This window comes from Protopterus annectens, chromosome 10.part0, assembly GCF_019279795.1.
Source record: "Protopterus annectens isolate FY-2018-M chromosome 10.part0, PAN1.0, whole genome shotgun sequence".
Taxonomy (NCBI): domain Eukaryota; kingdom Metazoa; phylum Chordata; order Ceratodontiformes; family Protopteridae; genus Protopterus; species Protopterus annectens.
In genome coordinates, this window is record NC_056744.1 from 1,093,814,030 (window position 1) to 1,093,834,426 (window position 20,397).

The window sequence follows — 20,397 nt, forward strand, 5'->3', positions numbered from 1 at the left end:
TATGGATTGGGAAGGCATTAAGCAACATTGTATGTCTGTCTTGGCTCAGACTTCACAGATAACCAGACATAGCATTAAGTACAACAGTGACAAAGTAGATGCTTCTTCCATAGCAGATGCTGCTGGTTTGGTTATCAGAAGGTGCCCCTACCTAGGGATATCGAAGCCAAGCTACTAGATTCTTCTTTGAATAAGAAGTTTTTGTTTGGCCCTGACACAGTCAAGTTGTTTAAAATCGTGCAAGAACAGGATAAAATTATGAAAAGATTGCAGACAAATTTTTGTTACCTCAGTACCCAGATATCAAAGAAACTATCCTCCAAAGCCCACCTCCTCCTCTCACGAGTCTGGATCCCCTCATAAAGCCAAGAAAGTGACTAGGAAAAGATTTCAAGATAAACTAGACAGGGATTCAAAATCCGTGAGACTTCCTTACCCAGACAAGTTGGCCTTGACCACCTTTTTCACTCTGTTGCTCCCCACACTTCACTCCTCTTCAGAAGATTTTCTTCATCTATGGTGAATTGACAGCTCATAACCACAGACAAATAGGTCATTTCCATTCTTCATCATGGTTACAGAATAACATGAAAGAAAATCCTTCTATGCAAGGGAGTATCCTTTCTCCACCTCCCAATTAGATAAGTCCTACCTCCCATCATTCAAGCCTTGTTTGACCAAGGCACAATATAATCTTACCACACCAACATACGGGAAGAGGATTATATTCCAAATTTTCTTCTTGTACCACGAAAAGGAGGAGAATGGAGACCTATATTGAATTTGTCCATTCTCAATACTTTCCTCAAGGTCCCCTCATTCAAGATGCTGTTACTGCAGGCTCTTCTGCCTTTCATCCTTTCACAGGCTTTTCTGGTTTTCTTGGTTCTGATGGATGCCTGTCTTCACCTAGTGATTCACACTTCCTTTACGAAATTTCTGTGATTTTCAGCTTGTTAATCACACTTTCAGTTCTCTGCTTTGCCAGTCCCTATGGTTTTCACAAAACGTGTCTAGTACCACTCATAGCCTTTTGCAGGAGTTCAAGGAATTTAAATATTCTTGTACTTAGACCTGTTAATACAGGCATCCTCTCAACATACCCTTCTGTTTCATCTCAATTTCATCTTGCTCCTCCTCCAGAGTCTGTGGTTCATGCTCAACTTCAAAAAGTCCCCACTTTAATCCACGTAATATGTGGTTTTCTTGGGTTGCAGGCTAGACTCCAAAACGATGTAGGCTTTTCTACCTTTAGACAAGGTACAGTCTCTCACCATCTATTTCTAGTCTCTTGTTTTCCTTCAGGCTTGTTTTGTAAGTAAAATTCTCAGGAAACCGGGATTCATGGCCTTAGCCATACCCATGGTCCCTTTTGCTAGACCCCATATGAAAAAGATTCAGTGGCACTTGGAATCCACCTGGTTCCAACATTCTTATCTTCTGGACACTTAGATTAGCCTTTTTCCCTGCTTAAAGAAAGAAGATTAGTGGTGGGTATCACAAGTAAATACCAACCCAGGCCTGCCTTTCAGAGTGCAGATATAGCAACAGGCGTTGCATGCAGATGCTTCAGACATTGCATGGGAGCATGGAATGACCCTGTTAAAGTCCAGGGCCAATAGCCGCAAAGATGTTAACCGGAAAGATGCGGGCACTAATTCAGGCTCTGCAGCTCATCTCCAAATTCTGGGCGATATGCCCCTCAGAATTTTCAGGCAACACTGCAGTCATGCTTTACGACACAAGCGGGGGGGGGGGGGGTAAAGATCTTAATCGGCTATACAGACTAACTTTTATGGCTTGGGAACATTCCTGAAAAATGAACCTGTCCCTCAAAGTTATTTACATTCCGGGACAATGTTCTGGCGAATTTTCTAAGCAGATCAAGGGAAGATCCTGATGAGTGGATACTGAACAAAGAGGTCTTCCTTGACATATTGCCCAAATGGATAGGGTCTCCCCACAGATAGACTTTTTTGCCTCCATCCACAATAAACTGCTTCTCTGCTCTTGCTCCAGTACTCCATCTTCAAGCATGGAAAACAGATGCCATGTCCTTTCCTTGGAAAGACCGGATCTGAAGTAGCTAACTTCATTTGTGTAGCAACCTATGGGTATCGGATCCGACTTTGGATCCAAGCCGGCAGTTTTCAACAGCTTAGATCCGAGCTCCTAGCTCCTCCCCCTACCCATAAACCCCTGCCAACCCTGACTGACCTCAGATCTAGTTTGCCATGCTTGTTGTCAGCAGCTGGATTCTTGAGCTCGGTCGTTAGCGAATTTCTGAGAGAGAAAAATAGAAAAATGTTTACTTTTTTTCTGTACTTTTGGTGTGAGTACCGTGTGTTAGGTCCATACTTGTTTCCCTTAGCTTAAATCTTCTTTAGTTTATATATTTTTCCCTCCCTCTCCCTCGCTGGTTCGTTAGGGTCTGTGTGTGTGTGTTGGGGCCTAGCGTGTGTGTTTCTTTAGTTTAAAAATGTCTGAGGCCCCAAAACCTATCTTTTCGAAGTGCACCGAGTGTGGCAATAAGTTTTCACCGGCTGATGGCCACACTTGTGTTCTGTGCCTTGGGGTTGGACACCTTTTTTCTGGGGTTACCATCTGCATGGCGTTCAACCCCAGGGTACTCAAGGACCCGGAGATCCAAGCTGATCCTGGCGGGTCTATTGCCCCCAGATTTGGCTTTGGCCTCCGGTCCTACCGTGGCTATCTCTGCGACTTCGGCAGCGGCCACTCCTGCCTATCTCCCCCCCCCCCCCCGGCCAGGACTCAACCTCCCGCTGTAGGCCCGCAGGAGAGGGAGGCCAGGAAAGAGGAGGGAGAAGCACCACAAGCGGAGGGCCGAGACCTCCGCTTCGGCTCCCCCGGCTAAGCGGTCTTCTCCCTCCAGGGCTTCCCGGTCTCCACCTTCTCTGATCCGGTCCCCTTGTTTTTTACCGGGTCCTGAGGAGGAGGAGACCTGATCTCCTTCGAGGTCATCGAGGGAGGCAGCACTCACGTCCTGCCTCGGTGGCCTCTTCGAGATCTATGCGCAGCCTTTCCGACGCAGACTTAGACTGGATGATGCGAAGATTCCTCCAGTCCCAACTGCAGATGGGAGTGCTCCTGCCCCCCCCCCTCCGAGGGGGAGCTCGACCCCTTTCTTTGCCCCGATGGCTCCTTCGCCGTCCCGCTGCCCTGGTTCGGAGCCGGGCAGCCTTGGACGGGGGTGGGTCGACGCAGACTCTTCCCTCGAGCCTGTTGGGTCCATTTTTGTCAGATCCAAGCTCTCGGAGCCGAGGGCTGAGCTTTGGATCAGAGGGTTTCAGTATGCCTTCGGCACTGTCCAGGTCTGAGCATACTGGTCCGTCGGATCTGATCGCTTTGGCGCCGGCCCCGGTCCGCATGTCTGATCCGAGTGAGGGTCTGCTCTCGGATCCCAGAGAGAGCGGCTCTCCCTCGGCGTTCGTGGTGGAGAGGGCCCTGTCGACTGCTTCCCGGCCCCCGGTCCTTGCCACGGCTCCACCCCGCACTCCTCTGTTGGGTCCGACTTCCATCACCCGGCCCCAGGGACAGCCTGCTTCAATGTCCCAGGTCGTTCCCCTGGAACAGGATATTGCTGGTGAGGCCTCCTCGGACAGTCCCCCCGAGGCGATCCCCCCACAAGCGGGAGTGCAAGACGAGAGGCACGTGGACTCCGAGTCCTTGACTGAAGACATGGATTTGGAGGAAGGGGAAGGCTCCCCAAAGTCACCCCCTGAGGATGCCTCCTTTGGAGACATCATGGATATGCTCAGGATCAGAGGCGGGTGGTCTACCCCAAAGCCGACCTTGGATGAGTCCGTGTTCCTGGAGGCATTTGAAGCAGGCCCTTCTACCTCTTGGGTGTCCCCTCCGGCTGACCCCCTGGTGGACCTGATTACCACCAGGGCATGGAAGGAGCCGGACATTGTGGAGCCAGTCCCGAAACGCCCTGACAGGATCCTCAGTCCCCCTGCGGATAGGCCCCATTGGAGCAAGGGTCCCCCGGTAGATGCCATGTTGGTAGCGGCGGCCACTAAGAGGGAACTAGCTCGAGAGCCCCTCGGTCCACCCCCCCCCCCGGGCAAGGAGTCCCGATCGCTGGACCGCTTAGGGAAGTGGGTGCTTAGTTCAGCGGCCTTCTCGGTTAGGTCTCTGAACTATATGGCACACGTTATTCGATTGCAGCGGGATCTCATTGAGTAATACGCTGCAGCGCCCCCCGGAGTCCATGTCGGAGGACAAACAGCTGTACTCCGCCCGTATGACCACTCTTAAGTCAATTTCCAATACCTCTGTGCGGCTACTATCCCATGCCACAGAGGGAGCCACTAGAGCCAGCGGAGCAGGCCTCGTCATGAGGCGTCAGGCCTGGCTCCGGCATTGTGATTTCGCGGAACCCTTTAAGGCGTCGTTCGCAAATGCCCCTTTTGATGATCCTACCCTATTTGGGAAGACAGTTCGTGACACCTTGGTCCAGAGCGAAAAGGACGGGAAGACGTTGCTCCCCAGAGGTTCTTCTCCTGGAACCAAAAGGGACATAAGATGTGGTTCGGGAAGTTGCAACAGTCCCAACCCGCTCCGGATCTCCAGTCCTTCCGCGGCAAAGGAGGACGGGGAGAATGCCGCCCTAGAGGCAGATGGGGCCCGAAGAACTTTGGGTCCAGAGAACCCTTCTCTGACTGGCCCACGCAGCAGCCCTGAGGGGCTGCCCGACTGCTCCACTCTGGAGGCAGTCGGGGGACGTTTCTTGAGGCACCCGGCAGCTTGGGAGTCCATCACAGCAGACGGCTGGGTGCTTCGCATCATATCCAGAGGTTACCAGATTCTGATCAGAGGGAGGCCGCAGCTGTGGAAATTCAGCAGCTCCTAGAAAAAAAGAGCCATCCAACACATCCTCCCCCAGAACAGCTCGGATCGGGTTATTACTCCAGGTTCTTTTTGGTGCCAAAAAAGATGGGGGACTTGAGGCCAATCCTCGATCTCTCCCTCTTGAACCTGTCAGTAACCAAAGAGAAGTTCCGGATGGTCAGTTTTCATTCCATTCTCCCCGTTTTACGGGAGAACGATTGGATGTGCTCTATAGACCTCAAGGATGTGTACTACCACATTCTCATGGATAGACGATCCAGGAGGTTTCTCCGCTTCCGGCTAGGGGCCAGCCATTACCAATTCAGGGCTCTCCCCTTTGGTCTCACCTCGGCCTCCTAGGGTGTTCACCAAAGTGTTAGCAGTGATAGCGGCCCACCTGAGGCTCCAGGGAATTCAGGTTTTTCCGTACCCGAACGACTGGCTCCTGACTGCCCCGACGAGGCATCTACTCTGCACAGCCAGGAACTATTTTCTTCGCATTGCTCCCTGGCTAGGGATCACAATAAATATGGACAAATCTTCTCACCCCGACTCGGGTCATAGATTTTATCGGGGCCAGGTTAAACGCAATCAATCTTGTAGCCACCTTAACCCCAGAACGACTTCGAACCCTGCGGCTTCATGTGCGGGCCATCCTTCTATCTTCAGCTTCTCCTGCGGAATTGGTTCTGAGGGCTCTAGGCTCAATGGAAGCGGCAATCAACTTATTGCCAATGGCACGTCTGAACATGAGGGTCTTGCAGTGGACCCTCCAAGTCCAGTGGTCTTTTCGTCACTACCCTCTTGAGTCATCTCATTCCCCTCAGCAGAGCTTGCAAGAGGGCTCTCATATGGTGGCTACAATCTCCGGACCTCCACATGGGACGCCCCTTCTCTATGGCCCCTCCCCTTGCCACTGTGACCACGGACGCCTCTCTCCTCGGGGGGGGGGGGGCAGTCTTCGTGCAGGACTGTCCAAGGCACATGGAACAACACGGAGACCTCTTTGCATATCAATGTCCTAGAGATGAGGGCAGTGCTGTTAGCGTTGCAAGCACTTCAGGACCTTCTTCCTGTAGGGACTATTGCGATCCAGACGGACATGTCGGTTGTCTGGTACATCGACAAACGGGGGGGAACCAGGTCTTACCCACTCTGTCAAAAGGCCATGAGAGTGTGGGAATGGGCGATCTCCACCAACCGTTTTCTCATTGCAATGCACATTCCAGGACGATCCAACATCCTGGCGGACAGACTCAGTCGCACCATCCTTTCCCCTTATGAGTGGTCTCTCAATCCGCAGGTAGCGAATCAGATTTTTGCCAAGTGGGGGCAGCCCTGTTGCGATCTTTTCGTGCCTCCTTCAAACACCAAATGCAACAGCTATTTCGCTTTAATTCCCCAGGTCAGGGAATCCCAGAGAGACGCCCTGGTGCATGCTTGGCCTCCCGGTCTGCTTTATGCTTATCTGCCTCTTCCCCTGATGCTAAAGTTTCTACAGAAAGCCAGTCTGTTGGGGAGCAAGATCATCCTCATTGCCCCATTCTGGCCTCGTCAAACCTAGTTTCCTTACCTTTGTTCTCATCTGGTGAATCCTCCTTGGATTCTAGATCCCCTCCCGGATCTGATTTCCCACCCTCTGGGTCTCCCAACCCTGAACCTGGTCAGTCTCAAGCTCACAGCTTGGCTGCTCCAGTTCCACTCGTAGCTAGGACTCCCGGCATCTCTTCCCCAGTCAAAGCCATTCTAGTAGCAGCCCACAAGCCTTCTACTAGGAAGATTTACAGTAGCAAATGGAAACGTTTCTCGATTTGGGCGGAACTTCAAAACTTGGATCCCTTCACAGCTCCCTTACCTGCTGTGTTAGACTTCTTATCAGGACTGTTTCACCAGGGGGCTAGCTGTTCCACCGTCAAGGTTCAACTAGCAGCTATCTCTCACTACCATGTCGTACATGATCTGCGTCCTTTGATCACTTCAAAACTGTGCAAGACCTTTCTGAAGGGCACCTTCCTGCTCAGACCTCCGGTAAAGGAAGTGGTACCTCCATGGGATTTGACATTAGTGCTTCAGGCCTTGACAGCTTCCCCCTTTGAACCTGCAGCTTCAGTGGATCTCAAGTACTTGTCTTGGAAGACAGCCTTTCTCGTCGCCATTACTTCGGCTAGAAGAGTTTCTTAAATGCAAGCCCTTTGTGTGAAACCCCCGTATCTAACCTTTCACAAGGATAGAGTTTACCTCAGGACCAATCCCTCTTTTCTCCCTAAGGTTGCTTCCGAGTCAAATATTAATCAGTCCATTAACCTGCCAGTTTTCTTCCCCAATAATCAGAACAAAGGGGAATACAAACTACACCTTTTGGATGTGCATAGACAACTTAAATTTTATATTCACAGGACATCTGGTCATAGGCAATCCGACCAGTTGTTCGTCTCCTTTGCCAAAATGAATTTGGGTAAATCGGTATCTAAAGTCACATTGTCTTGATGGATCTCACAGTGTATTCTTTTGGCTTATGAAAGTTCTGGTAGGCCCCCACCTCAGGGAGTTCGTGCCCACTCTACCCGATCTATGTCCACCTTTGCTGCCTTTAGATCCAGGGTATCCTTAGGTGATATTTGTTCGGCTGCCACTTGGGCCTCATCTCATACCTTTATCAACCATTATAAACTGGATATGATCTCCAGAGGGAGAGCATCCTTTGGCTCTGCAGTGCTCCGGAACATCCTTCCATGATGGCCGCCCAAGGTTTAGGTAGCTGGGGACTCTGTCCCATAGGTTGCTACACAAATGAAGTTAGCTACTTCAGGTTAAGAAGTTATGTACTTACCATAACGTTCCATCTGAGTAGATTTTTTTATTTTTTATTTTACATTTGTTGACCGGGCTAGTCTAGCTGGATATATGTCCATTTTCAGTAGAGGCCCGGGGAGAAAAGCTCCACACACACAAAAAAAAAGCACAATAGAACAAAGTTGATATCTTTATAAAAAAAAAATGACTAAAATAGAAAAATGTCCAAAAAGGACAGGTTACATAAACACTACAGTTGGCAAAGAAAAATACATGGTCAGTTACAGGGCATTATAATTGTAGGATAACGACTGTTTATAAGTAGATTCAAAAAGAAATTGAATAAAGATAAAGAACAAGAGACAGAGAAAGTTAAGGAGTAGTATAGAAATCTATGAAAAAAAAGAGAAGCAGTAGACAGAAAGGAAAGTAAGGAGAAAAGGACATGACAGTGAGAAGAGAGGAGAGAGCCGAGAGAAGCAGGTAGAGCAAAAGAAGCCATGCATTGGGCAAAAGATAGCCTAGGAGGTAGCTTAATAGGTAAGCTAAAAGTAATAGGATTGGAAAAGGTAGATGTAAAGTAAAAGGGTAGAGGAGACTGTCAGTCTGGTGTACTAGAGGAACAGAGCCAGTGATTTTGGAAGTATAGCTTGAGTTTTTGTTTGAAAAGAGGAAGAGATGTGATCAGTGTAATATCAGTAGGTAACAGATTCCATTTTCTACCAGTAGTATTAGTGAATAGAGTCGCCGGCGTAGTTGTTAGACTTTATTGATCTGGTCAAGAGTTTACAAGAGGAACAAAGGGAGTTAAGATTATTGTAAGGGATTAAAAAGTTGTGAGAGTATAGGGGTATTGTCAGGTTGGTACAGTATTTTGTGGGAAATAGTGAGTTGTGAGATTATAAGATAATTTTGTAGTTCTAGCCAGCCTAAAAGTTTCAAATTAAGACAGTGATGGGTTATATAGGTGTTCCCAGTGGCAAAGCGGGCAATGCTATTATAGCAAGTAGCTAGTTTGTTTAGGTTAGCTTTCTCAAGGTTGGTGAAAATAGGAGAGGCATAAAAGAGAGTAGATATAAGATGGGAGAGGGCAAGTTTAGCTTTAGTAGATGGGGTTAGAAATAGTTTAATACGGTATAAGGATCATATTTTTCTGTTGACTGATTTAATGTTATTGTTGATGTGTTGATCAAAAGTGAGATTATTATCAATGGTTATTCCTAACAGTTTAGTTGTCGTGTCAGGAGAGATGACAGTGGCATTCTTTGAAGAGATAGTGAAGTTTAAAGGGGAGGTCTGAGAGGTAGGGGTGAAGAGAAGAAGTTTAGTTTTTTTGGCATTTAGAAGGAGGTACTGTCTAGTAAACCATGTTTCTACTGTAGTGAAGATATTTTGAGTCAGTGAGATTAGTTCTATAGAAGAAGATGCTGAACAAATAATGGTAGAGTCGTCTGCGTATTGAATGCAGGTAGCTTGAGGGATTACTGAGTGAAGATCATTAATGAAGAGGGAGAAGAGAAGTGGACCAAGAATAGAGCCCTGAGGGACTCCAATGGAAATTGGCAATAATGAAGAGATGTGGTTGTCCCATAGAACAGCTTGTTGTCTGTTGCTCAGATATGAACTAAACCATTTAATAGCTAGGTTATCAAATGAGAGGGATTTTAGGATGTTGATTAAAGAAGAGTGGTTGACCATATCGAAAGCTTTAGATAGATCAATAAAAAGAGCAGAAGAGAGAAGGTTGTTATTGCGATTCCTGTTAGTATCCACAAAGGAGAGGAGGGCAGTGGTGGTACTATGATGAGGTCTAAAGCCATGCTGGCAATTTGCTATAATGTTATGTAAAGAGAGATACTGTACAAGTTGCTGGTGAATACATTTCTCCATAATTTTTGCTAGGGATGAGAGGAGAGCAATTGGTCTGAAGTTAGAGTATTCAAAAGAGTTACCACCTTTATGTAGTGGGATAATATGGGATACTTTCCAGATATCAGGGATGATTCCCTCTTGGATTGTCCTATTTATTAGTATGGATATAGGGTAAGCAATTACTTTAGCTGCCTTTTGGAGATAAAGAGAAGGGACTTTATCAGCAGAGGGGGTACATGGTTTTAGTTTGTGAATAGGTCTGTAGATGAAAGAGGTTGAGATAGGTTGTAGAGAGAAGTTGTAGGTAGTGTCTACTAGGTTACTAGGAGGATAGAAGTTGTTGGTGTTCAGTTGTTTAGCAACAGATTGAATAGTTTCGGAAAAGAAAGAGTTAAAAGCATTAGCGGTTAGGTAAGGGGTGTCTGGGTCAGCATTTAGTGGGGAAGGAGTTTTGGTTATTCCTGGTGAAAGGAGTCTATTTACAGATGACCAGAATTATTTGAATGAGTTTCTTGAAGTTCACAGTAGAATTTTCTTTTGTCTGCGATTATTGCTTTTTTGGTCAGATTTCTGAGCTGGCGGAAGTGAAGAAAATCAGAGCTGTTTCTATGGCATCTCCATTTGGCCCAAACTTTATTTCTAGAGAGGATTCGTTTTTTTAGCTTCGTTAGAGGGCAGCCACGGTGGTGCAGTGGTTAGCATTGCTGCCTCACAGCAAGAGGTTCTCCGGTTCGATCCTCGGCTGGGGTGCCTTCTGTGCGGAGTCTGCATGTCCTCCCTGTGGTCGCGTGGGTTTCCTCCGGGTGCTCCGGTTTCCTCCCACATCCCAAAGACATGCTGCAGGTGGATTGGACACTCTAAATTGGCCGTAGGTGTGCGTGTGAGTGTGCCTTCTGTGGAAGGTTGGGCGCCGGGCTGGCAACTCGACACCGTAAAACTCCACTGCCATTCAATGTGCGGACAAGGTGATCCGCTGTGGCGACCCCTAACCGGGAATAAGCCGAAAGAAGAAGAAGAAGGAGAGAGCCATGGGGCTGTATTAAACTTCATTCTGATGGTACGCTCTGGAGCATGTTTGTGAAGAATGGATAGGAAGGTAGAATTAAAGAATAATACTGCGTCTTCAATAGGAAGTGATTTTAAGGGGTTCCAGTTACATGCGCTAAGTTCGGCTTGAAATAGGTCTGTTTTAAAGTATTTGGTAGAGCGTATTTTCCTTATATTGGGGAGGTTTAAACTATCAGTTTTTTCTCTTGTAATATAAGTTAAACAATGGTCACTAATATCTGGCATGGTTCCTACGATGCTCTCTTTCTTGCTGGGCTTGTTAAATCTTGTAGTAGAGGTAATGGATTGGGTAAAGCCATTTAGGTTAATGTGAGAGGAGGGATTATCAGCATTAATAGAATTCCAGTCTATGTTAAAGTCACCTAGTATTATAGTTTCTTGGGGGTAAGTGGTAGAAACCCAACTGAGAAAGTGTTCTACAATAGGTATGTTGCCTGGAGGCATATATATGCAGATGATGTAAAGGGATTTTTTAGCATTTAATTGGAATTTAGTAATAATGGCTTCTACTTTGCTATCCTGGGTTGGACAGGCTGGGAGGAAGGAGATATTGAGCTGATTTTTAAACAGAATTGCTACTCCACCACCTTTCCGTTTTGAACGGTCAAGTCTTACTATGTTATAGCCTTGGGGTATGATCTCGGTATCTTTTGTGTGTGGCTTTAGCCAAGTTTCTGAGAGGCAGAGAATGTCAAGAGTGTGTGTCAAGGAGGGCATGAAGGTAGGGAACTTTGTTGTTTATACTTCGAATGTTAAGATGCCCTATGAGGAAGGTATTATTAGAGCTTAATCTAGATACTAGAGGGGAAGGGTATACTGGGCCAGGGTTGGGGTGGATGTCGCTGTCTTGTAAGGTAGGATTATCTGGTTTGGTTAAGAAGTTGCTCTTAACAAGGGTTAGAAGTTTCATTTTTTTTATCTGAGGGTAAGGTGTAGTTGAGGTGAGAGAGTCTGTGGAACTTGGGTAGATGGTAGCAAGGGGAGGAATTAGTGTTTAAGAAAGAGGTGAGAGAAATGTAGATAGTAGATGTATGTCTCTGTTTATAGTTTGATTGGGTATTAAGTGGGTTTTCAAACAAGGTAAGAAGGTAAGCAGAGAATAAAATGGTTGGGAGTAAGACTGAGAGTACAAGCAGGGTAGGTCGGTAGGGAGCCATTTTTAAAAGAGAGTCAAAGTAGAAGTGGATTGTAGAGGAAAGGTACAATATGTAGGAAGGAGCTATTAAGAGGGGAACAAAAGATATTAAAGGGTTTAAAAGGGGAAGGGACAGGTAAAATAAGTAGAGGGATAGAAAAAAGTAGTACCAGAAGAGGTGGAGGGATGCTTGTAAAAGGATGGGGGGGGGTAAGTAGACAAAGAGGAAGTGAGAGGAGGAGAGGGGTGTGTAGAGGGGTGAGAGGAAGAGAGGGGTGTGTAGAGGGGAGGGTTCACAGTTGAGCGGGAAAGAGAATGATAGGATAGAGAGGAATAGGGGGAGTGTCTAGAGAGCTATAAGGTTAGGATCCCTAGGGGTGGGTGGGAATTGGGGGTAGGGTGGGGAGCGGAGTAAGCCCGCAGGGCGAACGGAGCGGGTAGAAACCACCACTGAAGGTGAGATAAGAAAGGAGACAATCAGAAAAACAGGTAAGTAAGGTGGGATAGGAATGTAACTAAATAGAAGGGGTAGGATAGAAACCCTTAAACTGATAAACTTCATTTGTCAGCAACCGTCCCCCCCCCCCCCCCTCCTTCCCCTTGACCTTTGATTGTTCACATTTGTTGTCTTCAGAGATGGTCTTTAATATTGATCTATCTTTAGCAGTTGCTGTTTTAGGGGCAAACTTGATCTGAGGTCAGTCAGGGTTGGCAGGGGTTTATGGGTAGGGGGAGGAGCTAGGAGCTCGGAACTAAGCTGTTGAAAACTGCTGGCTCTGATCCAAAGTCGGATCCGATACCCATAGGTTGCTACACAAATTAAGTTGATCTACTCCGATGGAACGTTATGGTGAGTACATAACTTCTTATTCCTTTATGCCTTCTTTCCTCTCATACTTCTCCCAGATGTCTTGCTAAAGATCTAGAAAGACAAATTAAAAATCTTACTGGTGACTCACTTTAGGCCAAGAAGCATTGGTTCCTTCCTTCTGTACCATCTAGCCATGGGTCATCCTCACAAGTTACCTTACAGAGTGGATCTGTCACACAATACAAGGGCTCACTTCTTCACCCCAACCTATCCTTTCTAAACATAACGCTATGGTTGATAGTATCCTGATACCTTTCTTACACCAGTTTTCTGAGGATGTGCTACTGTTTCTTCAAGAGGCAAGGAAATATACAACTAGGAAATCTTTATCTAAATGGAAAGGATTTTCGATTTGGTATCATGCTCATTAACAGGAATCTGCATAAATAGGAGTTCCCAGTATCCTGTCTTGTTTGTGTGAGATATTAAAAGCTGGTCTGGCATAGTTTTCAAACAAGGCACACTTCTCAGCCATCTCTGCATGTGCTTACCTCTGGACCCCCATTTCCTTTTGTCCATGCTAGAGATAAAACAGTTGCTAAAAAGTGTGCTTGACCTAAAACCACATAGGAAAGCTGTTCTGTCTTGTTGGACCTCAACTTTGTTCTTGAAACCGTCCTCTTCTCCACTTTTGAGCCAGCAGCTTCTGTCTTTCTTAAATGATGTACTTGGAAAACATTCCTTCTAATGGCCCTTACTTCTGCTAGATGAGTCTCTGAGCTCTGATGGTAACCCCCTCCTTCCTTAGTTTTCATAATGACAGTGTCTTTGAGTGCAAGTCAAGCAGACCTGGTCATTACCATCATGGGAAATCGATGCTCCACACCTGTGGTCACCCCCTCGTTGGTCAGGTCAGGCCATAAGCTAATCACCCTTAACATCCACATCCCACCCCCACTCTCCAGTAAGGAAACCTCCATAAAAAATGTCTCCAAAGCCAGCTTCATACTAAAGTCAGAAGTGACCAACTTCATGGCACCCATGCAGACGAGAACTGAAAGTTCGACTGATTACACTAAGGCACTGTACGAGCACATCCACTCATGCTTAAATCGTGCCATCCCAAATAGAACCAAGATGCTTTCCTCCAAAAAAAGGAAGCCAATCTGGTGGTCCCTTGCCATAAACAAACTTTACAACTAAAGGAAGAAACTGTTGCATACGAGGAAAATCCCAGGATGCAAAAAAACCTCCCTTACCAGCCTCCGTAATAAGCTGAGATCCCTCATAAAATCCTCCAAAGCTAGTTACGAAAATAAAATTGCCAAAGATTCCAAAGAAAACCACATTGCATTCTATAGTTATGTCAAGAATCTAAATGGCAATGCTCAGATCTGCTCTGAGCTACAACAGAATGGCATTAAATATACTGATCCCAAGGATATTGCCAATATCCTGTCAGATCGATTCAGTGGCAATGTCACCCCCCTCTGACCCCCTAAATGGCCAATCTCAATACCGGAAGATTGCCAAAGTCCGGTAATAACGGCCACACAGGTAAAAAAAAAACGCACTCTCCAAAGCTAAGAATACAGTATCCATGGGACCAGACGACATCCTGGGCTATGTACTACATAAACTACAAAATGAACTTTAACCTCACCTAAGTGTCGTGTTTAATCATATCCTCATCTCAGCTTCGTGCCCACTGAGTGGCGCACAGCTACAGTTATCCCACTCCACAAGGGGGGACCCACATTGGATCCTGGGAACTACTTGCCCAATCAGTCTGACGAGCCTGATCTGCAAGGCCATGGAACGTATTATCATGGAACTTAAAAACAAAGACATTGGCAACCTTCAAACACTGGACCCCACCCAGTTTGGGTTCATGAAGGGCCGATCTTGTCTCCTGAACCTGATTGACTTCTTTGAATCCGTCTCCAGAGCCGTGGACGAGGGTAAGGCAGTCCACACAGTCTATCTGGACCTCGCCAAGGCCTTTGACACCATCCCCCACTCTGGAATCATAGATAAATTTATAAGCTGGGCATTAATCCCTACGTCAGTCAGTGGGTTGCCAGCTGGCTGTTACTGACAGAACCCACACTGTAAAAGTAGCCGACTCCAAATCCAGCTCCAGGCAAGTGAAAAGTGGAGTACCTCAGGATTCAGTCTTGGGACCTCTCTTGTTTGGCATCTACTTCTCTGAAGTACAGGCCCAACACTAAGGGACTCTGGCTAACAAAATTCACAGATGACTGCAAACTGGGAGCCATTATTGAATCCCCAAATGATGTGGATACTCTACAAAAGGGCCTTACAGAAACGGATGCTTGGTGCCAGAGCCATGGGCTCAAGCTCAGTGCCAAGAAATGTATAGTCATCCCCTTTGGGAAAAAACATGTACCGCTGAATTACCACATAGGTGGCAGTATACTAAACATCGAAAGTGTGATGAGACTTAGGTTGACAGTGGTCTCACTTTCAATAACCACATCACCACATCAGGAAATCCTGTGTGGCACACCTCATCACTAAGGGCTTTTCATCCAGAAAAAAGGAGGTCATTGTCCCACTGTACTCATCCCTCATTATACCCATTATAGAATACAATGCCCCATTTGGTAAGTACCTCTCAAGATATCTGCAACAACTGGAAAGGCAGCAGAAATACCTCACTAAAAGAATCGCAGACCTAAAGTAGATGCCCTATGCTGACTGCCTTAAAAAAACTCCAGCTATACTCTGTCGCATATTGTCTCCTCTGAGGCGATCTCTGCTTAACATACAAGGCCATGTCAAACCCAGAGCTGTTGGACATGCTACACTTAAAGAAATCCCAGTCCCTCAGAGCCACACACTCCAGGGATCTAAACCTTGTCATCACAATAAACAAAACATGCTGGAGGGATAGGTTCCTGACCCAGAGACTCCCCAGACTCTGGAATAGACTGCCCATACGTATGTCAAGCAGAGCGCCTCTTTGGCCCTCTTAAAAAGGAACCTTGATGATTGGATGGGAGAAAAGAAATTCACCCCGGGTATCACGTCAGTCGCCCTGCTAGACAAGGGTCCAGGGAAGTAAATATTGTGGGAAGAAATAGCCCGGGAATTGTTATGGCTAGACTTGTATAGGCTTTAGGGCCGATAGCCTAGTACCAACCTATGAACTCCTCAGACCTAAAGTGGTCAGTGAGCTATCCCTCTGTCAAGCCATCAACCTCCCTGCTTTCTTTCCTGTCCACTCTGTTTATGTTCATAGGCATCTCAGATTTTACTTGCACAAAACAGTTAATCCGCAGGATCAGTTTGTCTCTCTCCAGGAAACCAAGGTAGCTAACCCAGTTTCAAAATTATCTGTTAGTTGCTCTCTAAATCTATTTTCGTTTGTTGCATTCAACAAATCTTTTACCTTTTTTAGTAAAAGCACATACTACCAGAGCAGTGGCTTCATCTGGAGCCTTTTACAAGGGGTAGACTCGAGAGTCATCCTTGAAGCAGCTACTTGGTGTTTTATATAGATGTATACATCTGAATTACCTTTCAAATCTCAGCCCATAATACCGAAATTCAAAATCTTGAGATGACAATACCGACAACTCTCAATCACGAGCGACTGAAGTTATCCAGGGCAAGTAAATACTTTTCCAACACTGAATGCAAACACACTGACCGATATAACTTAACTGCCTAGGTGTGTGTGTGTGTGTGTGTGTGTGTGTGTGTGGGGGGGGGGGGTTGTGTGCCCCCCCAAAACTGTATATACCAACTCCAGGATCGCACTACAGAGGATTGTCGTCTCAAAATTTTGAACATCGGTATTATGGGGTTCAGGATTTAGAAGGGGACCGGTGTGTGACCAAACATTACACCATAGATGCTTTCCCCAAGTCCAGAGCTGCCTTTGCTGGATTAGTTCCTTTGCTGAATTAGTCCTCTCTGGACTGGTTGACAGCTCTCCTATGTCTCATCCAGCCACCCTTCAGCACTCAACTAAGCTTTGGGAATCGCACAGCAGTTTGGAATTCTGCAGCAGTGATCTAAGGAAGGATGTAGTACAGTTGTGTAAGAATGTACCATAATAATAGAGGTCTTACTGATCACTGTTGCAGTATTCCTCCCCACTCTGGCCACCCCCATTATCTATCTTTGCTTACCTTTTCTCGTTGACAGAGGGGCAGGCATTTTCTGCCTTCCCCCTTCCTTGCTGACCATTGATTTATACTATCCTTGGGTGTCTTACAGGTTTTCTGGCTTTAAGATAATCTGCGAGTTTTTATGCTCATACATCTGCTTCTGTACCCTTACATCCCTGGGATTAGGTCATGCATTGAACATATCACATTATGGAATGTTTTGGCTTTGGTACCCCAGCTAGACATCCAGGTTATTTGGCGCGGTAACCAAGGAAGGACATCTTTTGTAAGTTCTTACAAAATTGTGTTCTCACCTCCTGGACATTTTGGCTTTTCAGTGGTACTCTGAATGTTCATATGATTCACACCAGTATTTGCCCACCTGAGGAGGCAGAAATCTCTGCCTGTGTGTTGGTGGTTCCCTGTCAAGCAAATAATCCATTTGAAGGAATTGAAGGGAACCCTGCAGTACACTATGTACTGCTTTACCACCCAGGGGTTTGCTTAATCATTGTAAAGTTCAGCCTTAACCTGAGACATGAAAGATTTTCCTTGGATATAGGCTAGACACAAACATAATCAAGACTGTTCTTTCTCTTTTTTTGAAATAGTCCTCCAGATGGTATTTTCTTGTCTGCATGGTCAAGTGGATGCATATGGTAGCTTGCACATTTCTGAAAGCACTGGGCTACATGCCAGCTTCTCTCTTTCCTGTCTGTAATTAGCTAGGCAGTACATGAAAAAGATATGGTACTTCAGAAATATTGGAAAACATAACCAACACCCATTAATGAGACTTCTAATGTTGAATGATCTTTGTATAGATAAGTATTGCAATAATCTTAGTCTCTAATACTTGTCTGGTTTAGAGGATGTTCACCCCTACAAAAGAAGGTAGGTGCTGTTGCAGTAGACAAACTCCACATTAAAACCTTCAGAGCTTGTGTGTTCTCCATTTTGGTCCAGGGCATGGTATTGTAAGTTGCAAGGTCTGTTGTGGCTTTACACTAGAAGCTCTCAGGAGAGGGGAGTATTCCCTGCTTGGACGATTTATACCAGAAGAGACTTGCGGCCTTGGAATATACTGCAATGGCATCTTCTGTTTCATACCCCCAACCCAACAAGCCATTAGAAAAAAGAATTAAGGTTAAACAGCCAGAGAAACAGGTGATGGCAGTGTTTGGCATCTGATGCCCCTGCTCTACTTGAGGATGTGGTTTCAGCAAAGTGCTTTTGCACCTCCTCCCTCAAAGACTTCCTATGTCAGTGATATGTGGCCACTGACAAAACTCCTTTTGGAGGTTATCATGTCCGTGGATCAAGGCACATCCGCCCGAGCTGAGAGACCTTGCATAGAGTTCAAACTGAGCAATCCCATCCCTGGAAACAGTGGCTGAAGCACATTTTGTTGAAAAGGACCGTCAGTGGTGTCTCATTTTCACCTGTCAAGGCTGTTACCTCTCACAAGTTTCCAAAATTCATATTGTTAGTATTATATGCCCTCCTATTACTCGTATTCTCTCCAGCCTTCATGATTGCCCTGGATCTCAGGGATGCATATCTCATATACCTATGTAGGATTCCAGGATTGAGTGCTCCCATTATCATTTACCAAAGTGCCTGGTTTCAATAATCATTTATTGCAGAACCAAGGACATTCACTTTTAGACAACCTGCATGACTAACTCATTGAGGCACTGCTACAGTCTGATGTAGAGGGGTACTGTTAAGATGTTCTTCGTGTTGCACTGTTCTAGTCCTAACTTTTGGCCAGCCTGACTACCAGAGTAAAAATCTCCCTCTTCCTAAGGCTGGTGGATGCACTACCCTGACGTCAGTACGTTTGGGTATAAAGGGAGCAAGCTGACTCCATGCCATCCATCTTTTCTTGCCGTCGGAGCCTGAAGGAGTGTTTCAGTCCATTGGTTGGTCTGCACCCTCAAGAAGTCTTCTAAAGCAAAGTACCACATTGGAGAACTTTATTGCTTTAAGTCATGTCAGGTAAGCAACCTTGAGCAAAGAAGGAAAATGGTGCTTAAACCTACCAAGTGCAGTAACTAATAACCAAACAAAAAAAAAACACTGTTAATATAAAAAACTTAAACACTTCATTAAATCACCGCGTTTTCGTTTCACAGACTTTATCAGGTTCCTCCTCCGTGCTTTTTTGTTTGGTCATGTCAGATAAGGTTAATGTCATCTCCACTGTGGTAAGCAAATCCAACACTGAAACTTCCTTAATTTCTCTCTCATTTGTCTAGGCCCGGATCACGACCTCCCTAGTTCTAGGACTATCAGGCGTAGGGCTAAAATCTTAGATAGCCATCTTAGTTTGCAATCTTTTTCACATTGTTCATTGGTGTCCGCTGGTCATCCCAAGGTTGAACTTCCTGAACATAAGAAAGAAAGACATCCATTCACGGTTGGCCAGTCCCCCAAGGCTTGTTATATCCGAGGAAGGTGAGGTGCTTTCACAGTCGCCTTGTGTGACCAAGGTTTTGGCACAGGCCTCTCTCGAGACCCTTATGTAGTCTGACATGCTGTTGGGTTCCTGAACTTCAGCATAAGCCATGGTTTTCAGTTTGTCTATTGCGTCCGGAGTAGCTCAGCAAACCTCAGCTTCTGGCGAGCAATCTTGTACCGGTGACGTTCCTTTGAGGTGTCAGCCTGCATTGATTCTGCCTTACAAAGAGACTGGCATCAGGATGGCAGACATACCTAGGTCCAAGGCTAAAGCTATTTCTAGGAAGGGGTCTACCTCGGGTCCTGTGCCAAGGCCTACCGGCTCCCACTCAGCAGGTTATCTGAGATCCTCACCTCCTTATTCAGAGCTAGGCAGCCCCCTTTGGAGTCTTCCACAGGGAAAAGAAAGGGGGATCCCACCCCTGATGTTTTCTCTTAACCCTCTTATTCAGGTGAGAATTTTGACCAGGAGAGGTCTGGTTTTGAGAAGGGGATCCTTCCTTACTTTGAATATTCAGATTCTGATGAGAATCTGCTTTCATTTTCATCTCTTGAAGACATCCTTTTTGGGGAAACGCTCCATGCCATGAATGAGCATTTCCAATGGGAGGCACAGAAATACCCACAATCTAAAAAGAGGGTTAGGGAGTTCCTTCACCTCCCAGAATACAATCCTTTGGCTATTTGTCCTGTATTGGAGGTGTAGAGAATGTTTTTATGGACTCTTCATTTCCTATTTGTTGGTGTTTTGTTGTTTTCTGTGCTGTTAGTCTCTTGTTTCCTGGGCTAGGCCCGTTTAAATTAGAGGATCCTAATACTCCTTGTGGTTGTCCGTGGTCTAGGCTGTTCCCGCATCTTCCCTGTTTGTTTTTTTGGTGCAAAGGTGTTCCTGTTTCCCCTGTGTGGTGTGTGGAGTTTTCTTGTCAGCAGGTCTAAAGATCCCAAAGAACACAGGCCTTCAGGCTTTAAAAAGTGTGTAAAATGTAGTTACACGATGTCATTAACTCATAGGCACTCAATGTGCGTGTACTGCTTGGGTGCTATTCATCTCCAGGAATCCTGCTTGTTCTGCCACGCTTTCAGTCCCCGTGTACTGCAAGAGAGGAAGAACACGCTTATCTTAAAAGGACTACTGAAACCTTCCTTTGAAGAAGACTTGGAGAGGTCTTCGAGTTCCAGATCCTCTCCTTCCAAACAGAATAAGAAATCTGAGAAAAAATCTTCTAAAAAGAGCTCGTCAGCTTCCTCGGAGCTGCCATAGA

General features: G+C 46.0%; 1 protein-coding gene across 5 annotated transcripts in view; it reads left to right on the forward strand.

Moving 5' to 3' along the window:
- Window positions 1–20,397, forward strand: part of SRSF11 (serine and arginine rich splicing factor 11) — a 1,393,100-nt gene that overhangs the window by 603,813 nt on the left and 768,890 nt on the right. The window lies entirely within an intron of this gene.